The following is a 16,271-nucleotide window of genomic DNA, read 5'->3' as shown; positions in this document are numbered from 1 at the left end:
GTAGTTTTTTGGAAGCATGGCAACCCCTTTCCATGAAAGTGATTTGCGCCAGTCTCTGCTTAGGGCTACATCAATAGGAAACAAACCATAGAGATAGAACATGGAACTACTTTATTGTGCCAAGTTTTAAAGAGCTAGTACAAACCGTGTTTGATTTAGAGTTCCAAATCCATGTATCCATATAGGAAAAAACAGAGTGAAACCTAAAAATTAAAACTGTTACTGCCAACGAACGGTTTAACCTAGAAGAACAAAATTTGGTGAGCCAAGTGGGATTGGGGTACTGATCATTACCTGAAAGTGTCATGAAGATTGGGTGAAAAAATGTGTGCTCAGATTTCACGAAACTCATAGTTTTTTGAAAGCTTGGCAACCCCTTTCCATGAAAGTGATTTGCGCCAGTCTCTGCTTAGGGCTACATCAATGGGAATCAAACCATAGAGATAGAACTTGAGACTGCTTGATTGTGTCAAGTTTCAAAGAGCTAGCACAAACCGTGTTTGATTTAGAGTTCCAACTACATGTATCTATATAGGAGAAAACAGAGTGAAACCTAAAAATTAAAACTGTTACTGCCAACGAACGGTTTAACCTAGAAGAACAAAATTTGGTGAGCCAAGTGGGATTGGTGTACTGATCATTACCTGAAAGTGTCATCAATATTGGGTGAAAAAATGTGTGCTGAGATTTCAGGAAACTCATAGTTTTTTGGAAGATTGGCAACCCCTTTCCATGAAAGTGATTTGCGCCAGTGTCTGCGTAGGGCTACATCAATGGGAATCAAACCATAGAGATAGAACTTGAGACTGCTTGATTGTGTCAAGTTTCAAAGAGCTAGCAAAAACCGTGTTTGATTTAGAGTTCCAACTACATGTATCTATATAGGAGAAAACAGAGTGAAACCTAAAAATTAAAACTGTTACTGCCAACGAACGGTTTAACCGAGAAGAAAGAAAATTGGTGAGCCTAATGGGATTGGGGAACTGATCATTACCTGAATGTGTCATCAAGATAGGGTGAAAAAATGTGTGCTGGGATTTCAGGAAACTCTTATTTTTTCTAAGCTTGGCAACCCCTTTCCATGAAAGTGATTTGCGCCAGTCTCTGCTTAGGGCTACATCAGTAGGAAACAAACCATAGAGATAGAACTTGGAACTAATGTATTGTGTCAAGTTTCAAAGAGCCAGAACAAACCGTGTTTGATTTAGAGTTCCAACTCCATGTATCCATATAGGAGAAAACAGAGTGAAACCTAAAAATTAAAACTGTTACTGCCAACCAATGGTTTAACCTAGAAGACCGAAATTTGGTGAGCCAAGTGGGATTGGGGTACTGATCATTACCTGAAAGTGTCATGAAGATTGGGTGAAAAAATGTGTGCTGAGATTTCAGGAAACTCGTAGTTTTTTGGAAGCTTGGCGACCCCTTTCCATGAAAGGGATTTGCGCCAGTCTCTGCTTAGGGCTACATCAATAGGAAACAAACCATAAAGATAGAACGTGGAACTACTTGATTGTGTCAAGTTTCAAAGAGCTAGCACAAACTGTGTTTTATTTAGAGTTCCAACTCCATGTATCCATATAGGAGAAAACAGAGTGAAACCTAAAAATTAAAACTGTTATTGCCAACGAAGGGTTTAACCTAGAAGAATGAAATTTGGTAAGCTAAGTGGGATTGGGGTACTGATCATTACCTGAAAGTGTCATCAAGTTTGGGTGAAAAAATGTGTGCTCAGATTTCAAGAAACTCGTAGTTTTTTGGAAGCTTGTCAACCCCTTTCCATGAAAGTGATTTGCGCCAGTCTCTGCTTAGGGCTACATCAATAGGAAACAAACCATACAGATAGAACTTGGAACTAATGTATTGTGTAAAGTTTCATAGAGCTAGGACAAACCGTGTTTGAATTAGAGTTCCAACTATATGTATCCATATAGGAGAAAACAGAGTGAAACCTAAAAATTAAAACTCTTACTGCCAATGAACGGTTTAACCTAGAAGAACGAAATTTGGTGTGCCAAGTGGGATTGCGGTACTGATCATTACCTGAAAGTGTCATGAAGATTGGGTGAAAAAATGTGTGCTCAGATGTCACGAAACTCGTAGTTTTTTGGAAGCTTGGCAACCCCTTTCCATTAAAGTGATTTGTGCCAGTCTCTGCTTAGGGCTACATCAATAGGAAACAAACCATAGAGATAGAACTTGGAACTACTTGATTGTGTCAAGCTTCAAACAGCTAGGACAAACCGTGTTTGATTTAGAGTTCCAACTACCTGTATCCATATAGGAGAAAACAGAGTGAAACCTAAAAATAAAAACTGTTACTGCCAACGAACGGTTTAACCTAGAAGAACGAAATTTGGTGAGCCAAGTGGGATTGGGGTACTGATCATTACCTGAAAGTGTCATGAAGATTGGGTGAAAAAATGTGTGATCAGATTTCACGAAACTCGTAGTTTTTTGGAAGCATGGCAACCCCTTTCCACGAAAGTGATTTGCGCCAGTCTCTGCTTAGGGCTACATCAATAGGAAACAAACCATAGAGATAGAACTTGGAACTACTTTATTGTGCCAAGTTTTAAAGAGCTAGCACAAACCGTGTTTGATTTAGAGTTCCAACTCCATGTATCCATATAGGAGAACACAGAGTGAAACCTAAAAATTAAAACTGTTACTGCCAACGAACGGTTTAACCTAGAAGAACAAAATTTGGTGAGACAAGTGGGATTGGTGTACTGATCATTACCTGAAAGTGTCATCAAGATTGGGTGAAAAAATGTGTGCTGAGATTTCAGGAAACTCGTAGTTTTTTGGAAGCTTGGCAACCCCTTTCCATGAAAGTGATTTGCGCCAGTGTCTGCTTAGGGCTACATCAACGGGAAACAAACCATAGAGATAGAACTTGCAACTACTTGATTGTGTCAAGTTTCAAAGAGCTAGCAAAAACCGTGTTTGATTTAGAGTTCCAACTACATGTATTGATATAGGAGAAAACAGAGTGAAACCTAAAAATTAAAACTGTTACTGCCAACGAACGGTTTAACCTAGAAGAATGAAATTTGGTGAGCCTAATGGGATTGGGGAACTGATCATTACCTGAAAGTGTCATCAAGATAGGGTGAAAAAATGTGTGCTGGGATTTCAGGAAACTCGTAGTTTTTTGGAAGCTTGGCAACCCCTTTCCATGAAAGTGATTTGCACCAGTCTCTGCTTAGGGCTACATCAGTAGGAAACAAACCATAGAGACAGAACTTGGAACTACTTGATTGTGTCAAGTTTCAAAGAGCCAGAACAAACCGTGTTTGATTTAGAGTTCCAACTACATGTATCCATATAGGAGAAAACAGAGTGAAACCTAAAAATTAAAACTGTTACTGCCAACGAACGGTTTAACCTAGAAGAACGAAATTTGGTGAGCCAAGTGGGATTGGGGTACTGATCATTACCTGAAAGTGTCATGAAGATTGGATGAAAAAATGTGTGCTGAGATTTCAGGAAACTCGTAGATTTTTGGAAGCTAGGCAACCCCTTTTCATGAAAGTGATTTGTGCCAGTCTCTGCTTAGGGCTACATCAATAGGAAACAAACCCCAGAGATAGAACTTGGAACTACTTTATTGTGTCAAGTTTCAAAGAGCTAGCACAAACCGTGTTTGATTTAGAGTTCCAACTACATGTATCCATATAGGAGAAAACAGAGTGAAACCTAAAATTTAAAACTGTTACTGCCAACGAACGGTTTAACCTAGAAAAACGAAATTTGGTGAGCCAAGTGGGATTGGGTTACTGATCATTACCTGAAAGTGTCATCAAGATTGGGTGAAAAAATATGTGCTGAGATTTCAGGAAAATCGTAGTTTTTTGGAAGCTTGGGAACCCCTTTCCTTGAAAGTGATTTGTGCCAGTCTCTGCTTAGGGCTACATCAATAGGAAACAAACCAGAGAGATAGAACTTGCAAATACTTTATTGTGCCAAGTTTCAAAGAGCTAGCACAAACCGTGTTTGATTTAGAGTTCCAAATGCATGTATCCATATAGGAGAAAACAGAGTAAAACCTAAAATATAAACTGTTACTGCCAATGAACGGTTTAACCTAGAAGAACGAAATTTGGTGAGTCAAGTGGGATTGGGGTACTGATCATTACCTGAAATTGCCATGAAGATTGGGTGAAAAAATGTGTGCTCAGATTTCACGAAACTCGTAGTTTTTTGAAAGCTTGGCAACCCCTTTCCATTAAAGTGATTTGTGCCAGTCTCTGCTTAGGGCTACATCAATAGGAAACAAACCATAGAGATAGAACTTGGAACTACTTTATTTTGCCAAGTTTTAAAGAGCTAGCACAAACCGTGTTTGATTTAGAGTTCCAACTCCATGTATCCATCTAGGAGAAAACAGAGTGAAACCTAAAAATTAAAACTGTTACTGCCAACGAACGGTTTAACCAATGAAGAACGAAATTTAGTGAGCCAAGTGGGATTGGGGTACTGATCATTACCTGAAAGTGTCATCAAAATTGGGTGAAAAAATGTGTGCTCAGATTTCACGAAACTCGGAGTTTTTTGGAAGCTAGGCAACCCCTTTTCATGAAAGTGATTTGTGCCAGTCTCTGCTTAGGGCTACATCAATAGGAAACAAACCCCAGAGATAGAACTTGGAACTACTTTATTGTGTCAAGTTTCAAAGAGCTAGCACAAACTGTGTTTGATTTAGAGTTCCAAATACATGTATCCATATAGGAGAAAGCAGAGTGAAACCTAAAATTTAAAACTGTTACTGCCAACGAACGGTTTAACCTAGAAAAACGAAATTTGGTGAGCCAAGTGGGATTGGGGTACTGATCATTACCTGAAAGTGTCATGAAGATTGGGTGAAAAAATATGTGCTGAGATTTCAGGAAAATCGTAGTTTTTTGGAAGCTTGGGAACCCCTTTCCTTGAAAGTGATTTGTGCCAGTCTCTGCTTAGGGCTACATCAATAGGAAACAAACCAGAGAGATAGAACTTGCAAATACTTTATTGTGCCAAGTTTCAAAGAGCTAGCACAAACCGTGTTTGATTTAGAGTTCCAAATGCATGTATCCATATAGGAGAAAACAGAGTAAAACCTAAAATATAAACTGTTACTGCCAATGAACGGTTTAACCTAGAAGAACGAAATTTGGTGAGTCAAGTGGGATTGGGGTACTGATCATTACCTGAAATTGCCATGAAGATTGGGTGAAAAAATGTGTGCTCATATTTCACGAAACTCGTAGTTTTTTGAAAACTTGGCAACCCCTTTCCATTAAAGTGATTTGTGCCAGTCTCTGCTTACGGCTACATCAATAGGAAACAAACCATAGAGATAGAACTTGGAACTACTTTATTTTGCCAAGTTTTAAAGAGCTAGCACAAACCGTGTTTGATTTAGAGTTCCAACTCCATGTATCCATCTAGGAGAAAACAGAGTGAAACCTAAAAATTAAAACTGTTACTGCCAACGAACGGTTTAACCAATGAAGAACGAAATTTAATGAGCCAAGTGGGATTGGGCTACTGATCATTACCTGAAAGTGTCATCAAAATTGGGTGAAAAAATGTGTGCTCAGATTTCACGAAACTCGGAGTTTTTTGGAAGCTTGGCAACCCCTTTCCATGAAAGAGATTTGCGCCAGTCTCTGCTTAGGGATACATCAATAGAAAACAAACCAGAGAGATAGAACTTGGAACTAATGTATTGTGTCAAGTTTCAAAGAGCTAGGACAAACCGTGTTTGATTTAGAGTTCCAACTCCATGTATCCATATAGGAGAAAACAGAGTGAAACCTAAAAATTAAAACTGTTACTGCCAATGAAAGGTTTAACCTAGAAGAATGAAATTTGGTGGGCCAAGTGGAATTGCGGTACTGATCATTACCTGAAAGTGTCATGAAGATTGGGTGAAAAAATGTGTGCTCAGATTTCACGAAACTCGTAGTTTTTTGGAAGCTTGGCAACCCCTTTCCATGAAAGTGATTTGTGCCAGTCTCTGCTTAGGCTACATCAATAGGAAACAAACCATAGAGATAGAACTTGGAACTACTTTATTTTGCCAAGTTTTAAAGAGCTAGCACAAACCGTGTTTGATTTAGAGTTCCAACTCCATGTATCCATATAGGAGAAAACAGAGTGAAACCTAAATTTAAAACTGTTACTGCCAACGAACGGTTTAACCTAGAAGAACGAAATTTGGTGAGCCAAATGGGATTGGGGTACTGATCATTACCTGAAAGTGTTATCAAAATTGGGTGAAAAAATGTGTGCTCAGATTTCACGAAACTCGTAGTTTTTTGGAAGCTTGGCAACCCCTTTCCATGAAAGTGATTTGCGCCAGTCTCTGCTTAGGGCTACATCAATAGGAAACAAACCATAGAGGTAGAACTTGGAACTAATGTATTGTGTTAAGTTTCAAAGAGCTAGGACAAACTGTGTTTGATTTATAGTTCCAACTACATTTATCCATATAGGAGAAAACAGAGTGAAACCTAAAAGTTAAAACTGTTACTGCCAACGAACGGTTTAACCTAGAAGAACGAAATTTGGTGAGTCAAGTGGGATTGGTGTACTGATCATTACCTGAAAGTGTCATCAAGATTGGGTGAAAAAATGTGTGCTGAAATTTCAGGAAACTCGTAGTTTTTTGGAAGCTTGGCAACCCCTTTCCATGAAAGTGATTTGCGCCAGTCTCTGCTTATGGCTACATCAATAGGAAACAAACCATAGAGATACAACTTGGAACTACTTGATTCTGTCAAGTTTCAAAGAGCTAGCACAAACCGTGTTTGATTTAGAGTTCCAAATACATGTATCGATATAGGAGAAAACAGACTGAAACCTAAAAATTAAAACTGTTACTGCCAACGAACGGTTTAACCTAGAAGAACGAAATTTGGTGAGCCTAATGGGAGTGGGGAACTGATCATTACCTGAAAGGGTCATGAAGATTGGGTGAAAAAATGTGTGCTGAGATTTCAGGAAACTCGTAGTTTTTTGGAAGCTTGGCAACCCCTTTCCATGAAAGTGATTTGCGCCAGTCTCTGCTTAGGGCTACATCAATAGGAAACCAACCATAGAGATAGAACTTGCAACTACTTTATTGTGCCAAGTTTCAAAGAGCTAGGACAAACCGTGTTTAATTTAGAGTTCCAACTACATGTATCCATATAGGAGAAAACAGAGTGAAACCTAAAAATTAAAACTGTTACTTCCAACGAATGGTTTAACTTAGAAGAACAAAATTTGGTGAGCCAAGTGGGATTGGTGTACTGATCATTACATGAAAGTGTCATCAAGATTGGGTGAAAAAATGTGTGCTCAGATTTCACGAAACTCGTAGTTTTTTGGATGCTTGGCAACCCATTTCCATGAAAGTGATTTGCGCCAGTCTCTGCTTAGGGCTACATCAATAGGAAACAAACCATAGAGATAGAACTTGGAACTAATGTATTGTGTCAAGTTTCAAAGAGCTAGGACAAACCGTGTTTGATTTAGAGTTCCAAATCCATGTATCCATATAGGAGAAAACAGTGTGAAACCTAAAAGTTAAAACTGTTACTGCCAACGAACGGTTTAACCTAGAAGAACGAAATTTGGTGAGTCAAGTGGGATTGGTGTACTGATCATTACCTGAAAGTGTCATCAAGATTGGGTGAAAAAATGTGTGCTGAAATTTCAGGAAACTCGTAGTTTTTTGGAAGCTTGGCAACCCCTTTCCATGAAAGTGATTTGCGCCAGTCTCTGCTTATGGCTACATCAATAGGAAACAAACCATAGAGATACAACTTGGAACTACTTGATTCTGTCAAGTTTCAAAGAGCTAGCACAAACTGTGTTTGATTTAGAGTTCCAACTACATGTATCCATATAGGAGAAAACAGAGTGAAACCTAAAAATTAAAAATGTTACTGCCAACGAACGGTTTATCCTAGAAGAACGAAATTTGGTGAGCCAAGTGGGATTGGGGTACTGATCATTACCTGAAAGTGTCATGAAGATTGGGTGAAAAAATGTGTGCTCAGATTTCACGAAACTCGTAGTTTTTTGGAAGCATGGCCACCCCTATCAATGAAAGTGATTTGCGCCAGTCTCTGCTTAGGGCTACATCAATAGGAAACCAACCATAGAGATAGAACTTGCAACTACTTTATTGTGCCAAGTTTCAAAGAGCTAGGACAAACCGTGTTTGATTTAGAGTTCCAAATCCATGTATCCATATAGGAGAAAACAGAGTGAAACCTAAAAATTAAAACTGTTCCTGCCAATGAAGGGTTTCACCTAGAAAATGAAATTTGTTGAGCCAAGTGGGATTGCGGTACTGATCATTACCTGAAAGTGTCATCAAGATTGGGTGAAAAAATGTGTGCTCAGATTTCAGGAAACTCGTAGTTTTTTGGAAGCTTGGCAACCCCTTTCCATTAAAGTGATTTGTGCCAGTCTCTGCTGAGGGCTACATCAATAGGAAACAAACCATAGAGGTAGAACTTGGAACTACTTGAATTTGTCAAGTTACAAAGTCCTAGCACAAACCGTGTTTGATTTAGAGTTCCAACTACATGTATCCATATAGGAGAAAACAGAGTGAAACCTAAAAATTAAAACTGTTACTGCCAACGAACGGTTTAACCTAGAAGAACAAAATTTGGTGAGCCAAGTGGGATTGGCGTACTGATCATTACATGAAAGTGTCATCAAGATTGGTTGAAAAAATGTGTGCTGAGATTTCAGGAAACTTGTAGTTTTTTGGAAGTTTGGCAACCCCTTTCCATGAAAGTTATTTGTGCCACTCTCTGCTTAGGGCTACATCAATAGGAAACAAACCATAGAGATAGAACGTGGAACTACTTGATTGTGTCAAGTTACAAAGAGCTACCCCAAACCGTGTTTGATTTAGAGTTCCAACTACATGTATCCATATATGAGAAAACAGAGTGAAACCTAAAAATTAAAACTGTTACTGCCAACGAACGGTTTAACCTAGAAGAACGAAATTTGGTGAGCCAAGTGGGACTAAGGTACTGATCATTACCTGAAAGTGTCATCAAGATTGGGTGAAAAAATATGTGCTGAGATTTCAGGAAACTCGTAGTGTTTCGGAAGCTTGGAAACCACTTTCCATGAAAGTGATTTGCGCCAGTCTCTGCTTAGGTCTACATCAATAGGAAACAAACAATAGAGATAGAACTTGGAACTATTGATTGTGTCAAGTTTCAAAGAGCTAGCACAAACCTTGTTTGATTTAGAATTCCAACTATATGTATCCATATAGGAAAAAACAGATTGAAACCTAAAATATAAAACTGTTACTGCCAACGAACGGTTTAACCTAGAAGAACGAAATTTGTTGAGCCAAGTGGGATTGGGGTACTGATCATTACCTGAAAGTGTCATGAAGAGTGGGTGAAAAAATGTGTGCTGAGATTTCAGGAAACTCGTAGTTTTTTTGCAGCTTGGCAACCCCTTTCCATGAAAGTGATTTGCGCCAGTCTCTGCTGAGGGCTACATCAATAGGAAACAAACCATAGAGATGGAACTTGGAACTACTTGATTGTGTCAAGTTTCAAAGAGCTAGCACAAACCGTCTTTGATTTAGAGTTCCAAATACATGTATCCATATAGGAGAAAACAGAGTGAAACCTAAAAATTAAAACTGTTACTGCCAACGAACGGTTTAACCTAGAAGAACGAAATTTGGTGAGTCAAGTGGGATTGGGGTACTGATCATTACCTGAAAGTGTCATCAAGATTGTGTGAAAGAAATGTGTGCTGAGATTTCAGGAAACTCGTAGTTTTTTGGAAACTTAGCAACCCCTTTCTATGAAAGTGATTTGCGCCAGTCTCTGCTTAGGGCTACATCAATAGGAAACAAACCTAGAGATAGAACTTGGAACTACTTGACTGTGTCAAGTTTCAAAGAGCTAGCACAAACCATCTTTGATTTAGAGTTCCAAATACATGTATCCATATAGGAGAAAACAGAGTGAAACCTAAAAATTTAAACTGTTAATGCCAATGAACAGTTTAACCTAGAAGAACGAAATTTGGTGAGTCAAGTGGGATTGGGGTACTGATCATTACCTGAAAGTGTCATCAAGATTGTGTGAAAAAAATGTGTGCTGAGATTTCAGGAAACTCGTAGTTTTTTGGAAGCTTGGCAACCCTTTCCATGAAAGTGATTTGCGCCAGTCTCTGCTTAGGGCTACATCAACAGGAAACAAACCATAGAGATAGAACTTGGAACTACTTGATTGTGTCAAGTTTCAAAGAGCTAGCACAAACAGTGTTTGATTTAGAGTTCCAACTACATGTATCCATATAGGAGAAAACAGAGTGAAACCTAAAAATTAAAACTGTTACTGCCAACGAACGGTTTAACCTAGAAGAACAAAATTTGGTGAGCCAAGTGAAATTGGGGTACTGATCATTACCTGAAAGTGTCATCAAGATTGGGTGAAAAAATGTGTGCTGAGATTTCAGGAAACTCGTAGTTTTTTGGAAGCTCAGCAAGCCCTTTCCATGAAAGTGATTTGTGCCAGTCTCTGCTTAGGGCTACATCTATAGGAAACAAAACATAGAGATAGAACTTGGAACTACTTGATTGTGTCAAGTTACAAAGAGCTACCCAAACCGTATTTGATTTAGAGTTCCAACTACATGAATCCATGTAGGAGAAAACAGAGGAAAACTAAAAATTAAAACTGTTACTGCCAACGAACGGTTTAACCTAGAAGAACGAAATTTGGTGAGCCAAGTGGGATTGCGGTACTGATCATTACCTGAAAGTGTCATCGAATTTTGGTGAAAAAATGTGTGCTGAGATTTCAGGAAACTCGTTGTTTTTTGGAAGCTTGGCAACCACTTTCCATGAAAGTGATTTGCGCCAGTCTCTGCTGAGGGCTACATCAATAGGAAACAAACCATAGAGGTAGAACTTGGAACTACTTGAATTTGTCAAGTTACAAAGACCTAGCGAAAACCGTGTTTGATTTAGAGTTCCAACTACATGTATCCATATAGAAGAAAACAGAGTGAAACCTAAAAATTAAAACTGTTACTGCCAACGAACGGTTTAACCTAGAAGAACAAAATTTGGTGAGCCAAGTGGGATTGGGGTACTGATCATTACCTGAAAGTTTCATCAAGATTGGGGGAAAAAAGGTGTGCTGAGATTTCAGGAAACTCGTAGTTTTATGGAAGCTTTGCAACCCCTTTCCATGAAAGTGATATGCGCTGGTCTCTACTTAGGGCTACATCAATAGGAAACAAACCAAAGAGATAGAACATGGAACTACTTTATTGTGTCAAGTTTCAAAGAGCTAGCACAAACCGTGTTTGATTTAGAGTTCCAACTACATGTATCCATATAGGAGATAAGAGAGTGAAACCTAAAAATTAAAACTGTTACTGCCAACGAACGGTTTAACCTAGAAGAACGAAATTTGGAGAGCCAAGTGCGATTTGGGTACTGATAATTACCCGAAAGTGTAATAAAGATTGGGTGAAAAAAATGTGTGATGATTTTTTAGGAACCTCGTAGTTTTTTGGAAGCTTGGCAACCCCTTTCCATGAAAGTGATTTGCGCCAGTCTCTGCTTAGGGCTACATCAATAGGAAACAAACCATAGAGATAGAACTTGGAACTACTTGATTGTGTCAAGTTACAAAGAGCTAACATAAACCGTGTTTGATTTAGAGTTCCAAATACATGTATCCATATAGGAGAAAACAGAGTGAAACCTAAAAATTAAAACTGTTACTGCCAACGAACGGTTTAACCTAGAAGAACAAAATTTGGTGAGCCAAGTGGGATTGGGTTACTGATCATTACCTGAAAGTGTCATCAAGATTGGGTGAAAAAATGTGTGCTGACATTTCAGGAAACTCGTAGTTTTTTGGAAGCTTGGCAACCCCTTTCCATGAAAGTGATTTGCGCCAGTCTCTGCTTAGGGCTACGTCAATAGGAAACAAACCATAGAGATAGAACTTGCAACTACTTGATAGTGTCACTTTTCAAAGGGCTAGCACAAACCGTGTTTGATTTACAATTCCAACTACATGTATCCATATAGGAGAAAACAGAGTGAAACCTAAAAATTAAAACTGTTACTGCCAACGAACGGTTTAACCTAGAAGAACGAAATTTGGTGAGCCAAGTGGGATTAAGGTACTGATCATTACCTGAAAGTGTCATCAAGATTGGGTGAAAAAATGTGTGCTGAGATTTCAGGAAACTCGTAGTGTTTCGGAAGCTTGGAAACCCGTTTCCATGAAAGTGATTTGCGCCAGTCTCTTCTTAGGTCTACATCAATAGGAAACAAACAATAGAGATAGAACTTGCAACTACTTGATAGTGTCACTTTTCAAAGGGCTAGCACAAACCGTGTTTGATTTAGAATTCCAACTACATGTATCCATATAGGAAAAAACAGAGTGAAACCTAAAAATTTAAACTGTTACTGCCAACGAACGGTTTAACCTAGAAGAACAAAATTTGGTGAGCCAAGTGAAATTGGGGTACTGATCATTACCTGAAAGTGTCATCAAGATTGGGTGAAAATATGTGTGCTGAGATTTCAGGAAACTCGTAGTTTTTTGGAAGCTCAGCAAGCCCTTTCCATGAAAGTGATTTGTGCCAGTCTCTGCTTAGGGCTACATCTATAGGAAACAAAACATAGAGATTGAACTTGGAACTACTTGATTGTGTCAAGTTACAAAGAGCTACCACAAACCGTGTTTGATTTAGAGTTCCAACTACATGTATCCATATATGAGAAAACAGAGTGAAACCTAAAAATTAAAACTGTTACTGCCAATGAACGGTTTAACCTAGAAGAACGAAATTTGGTGAGCCAAGTGGGATTAAGGTACTGATCATTACCTGAAAGTGTCATCAAGATTGGGTGAAAAAATGTGTGCTGAGATTTCAGGAAACTTGTAGTGTTTCGGAAGGTTGGAAACCCCTTTCCATGAAAGTGATTTGCGCCAGTCTCTGCTTAGGTCTACATCAATAGGAAACAAACAATAGAGATAGAAATTGGAACTACTTGATTGTGTCAAGTTTCAAAGAGCTAGCACAAACCTTGTTTGATTTAGAATTCCAACTACATGTATCCATATAGGAAAAAACAGTGAAACCTAAAAATTAAAACTGTTACTGCCAACGAACGGTTTAACCTAGAAGAACGAAATTTGGAGAGCCAAGTGGGATTGGGATACTGATCATTACCTGAAAGTGTCATCAAGATTGGGTGAAAAAATGCGTGCTGAGATTTCAGGAAACTCGTAGTTGTTTGGAAGCTTGGCAACCCATTTCCATGAAAGTGATTTGCGCCAGTCTCTGCTTAGGGCTACATCAATAGGAAACAACCATAGAGATAGAACTTGGAACTACTTGATTGTGTCAAGTTTCAAAGAGCTAGAACAAACCGTGTTTTATTCAGAGTTCCAACTACATGTATCCATATAGGAGAAAACAGAGTGAAACCTAAAAATTAAAACTGTTACTGCCAACGAACGGTTTAACCTAGAAGAACAAAATTTGGTGAGCCAAGTGAAATTGGGGTACTGATCATTACCTGAAAGTGTCATCAAGATTGGGTGAAAATATGTGTGCTGAGATTTCAGGAAACTCGTAGTTTTTTGGAAGCTCAGCAAGCCCTTTCCATGAAAGTGATTTGTGCCAGTCTCTGCTTAGGGCTACATCTATAGGAAACAAAACATAGAGATAGAACTTGGAACTACTTGATTGTGTCAAGTTACAAAGAGCTACCACAAACCGTGTTTGATTTAGAGTTCCAACTACATGTATCCATATATGAGAAAACAGAGTGAAACCTAAAAATTAAAACTGTTACTGCCAATGAACGGTTTAACCTAGAAGAACGAAATTTGGTGAGCCAAGTGGGATTAAGGTACTGATCATTACCTGAAAGTGTCATCAAGATTGGGTGAAAAAATGTGTGCTGAGATTTCAGGAAACTCGTAGTGTTTCGGAAGGTTGGAAACCCCTTTCCATGAAAGTGATTTGCGCCAGTCTCTGCTTAGGTCTACATCAATAGGAAACAAACAATAGAGATAGAAATTGGAACTACTTGATTGTGTCAAGTTTCAAAGAGCTAGCACAAACCTTGTTTGATTTAGAATTCCAACTACATGTATCCATATAGGAAAAAACAGTGAAACCTAAAAATTAAAACTGTTACTGCCAACGAACGGTTTAACCTAGAAGAACGAAATTTGGAGAGCCAAGTGGGATTGGGATACTGATCATTACCTGAAAGTGTCATCAAGATTGGGTGAAAAAATGCGTGCTGAGATTTCAGGAAACTCGTAGTTGTTTGGAAGCTTGGCAACCCATTTCCATGAAAGTGATTTGCGCCAGTCTCGGCTTAGGGCTACATCAATAGGAAACAAACCATAGAAATAGAACTTGGAACTACTTGATTGTGTCAAGATTCAAAGAGCTAGAAAAAACCGTGTTTGATTCAGAGTTCCAACTACATGTATCCATATAGGAGAAAACAGAGTAAAACCTAAAAATTAAAACTGTTACTGCCAACGAACGGTTTAACCTAGAAGAACAAAATTTGGTGAGCCAAGTGGGATTGGGGAACTGATCATTACCTGAAAGTGTCATCAAGATTGGGTGAAAATATGTGTGCTGAGATTTCAGGAAACTCATAGTTTTTTGGAAGCTTGCCAAGCCCTTTCCATGAAAGTGATTTGTGCCAGTCTCTGCTTAGGGCTACATCTATAGGAAAAAAAACATAGAGATAGAACTTGGAACTACTTGATTGTGTCAAGTTACAAAGAGCTACCACAAACCGTATTTGATTTAGAGTTCCAACTACATGTATCCATGTAGGAGAAAACAGAGGAAACCTAAAAATTAAAACTGTTACTGCCAACGAACGGTTTAACCTAGAAGAACGAAATTTGGTGAGCTAAGTGGGATTGGAGTACTGATTATTACCTGAAAGTGTCATCATGATTGGGTGAAAAATTGTGTGCTGAGATTTCAGGAAACTCGTAGTTTTTTGGAAGCTTGGCAACCCCTTTCCATGAAAGTAATATGCGCCAGTCTCTACTTAGGGCTACATCAATAGGAAACAAACCATAGAGATAGAACTTGGAACTACTTTATTGTGTCAAGTTTCAAAGAGCTAGCAAAAACCGTGTTTGATTTAGAGTTCCAACTACATGTATCCATATAGGAGAAAACAGAGTGAAACCTAAAAATTAAAACTGTTACTGCCAACGAACGGTTTAACCTAGAAGAACGAAATTTATTGAGCCAAGTGGGATTGGGGTACTTATCATTACCTGAAATTGTCATCAAGATTGGGTGAAAAAATGTGTGCTGAGATTTCAGGAAACTCGTAGTTTTTTGGAAGCTTTGGAATCCCTTTCCTTGAAAGTGATTTGCGCCAGTCTCTGCTTAGGGCTACATCAATTGGAAACAAACAATAGAGATAGAACTTGGAACTACTTGATTGTGTCAAGTTTCAAAAAGCTAGCACAAACCTTCTTTGATTTAGAATTCCAAATACATGTATCCATATAGGAAAAAAAAGAGTGAAACCTAAAAATTAAAACTGTTACTGCCAACGAACGGTTTAACCTAGAAGAATGAAATTTGTTGAGTCAAGTGGGATTGGGGTACTGATCATTACCTGAAAGTGTCATGAAGAGTGGGTGAAAAAGTGTGTGCTGAGATTTCAGGAAACTCGTAGTTTTTTGGAAGCTTGGCAACCCCTTTCCATGAAAGTGATTTGCGCCAGTCTCTGCTGAGGGCTACATCAATAGGAAACAAACCATAGAGGTAGAACTTGGAACTACTTGAATTTGTCAAGTTACAAAGACCTAGCACAAACCGTGTTTGATTTAGAGTTCCAACTACATGTATCCATATAGGAGAAAACAGAGTGAAACCTAAAAATTAAAACTGTTACTGCCAACGAACGGTTTAACCTAGAAGAACAAAATTAGGTGAGCCAAATGGGATTGGGGTACTGATCATTACCTAAAAGTGTCATCAAGATTGGGGGAAAAAATGTGTGCTGAGATTTCAGGAAACTCGTAGTTTTTTGGAAGCTTGGCAACCCCTTTCCTTGAAAGTAATTTGCGCCAGTCTCTGCTTAGGGCTACATCAATAAAAAACAAACCATAGAGATAGAACTTGGAACTACTTGGTTGTGTCAAGTTTCAAAGAGCTAGCACAAACCGTGTTTGATTTAGAGTTCCAACTATATGTATCCATAT

Source organism: Spermophilus citellus (genome assembly GCF_964194105.1).
Source record: "Spermophilus citellus genome assembly, chromosome: 7".
NCBI lineage: Eukaryota > Metazoa > Chordata > Mammalia > Rodentia > Sciuridae > Spermophilus > Spermophilus citellus.
Note: the sequence above shows the minus strand (reverse complement) of the source record.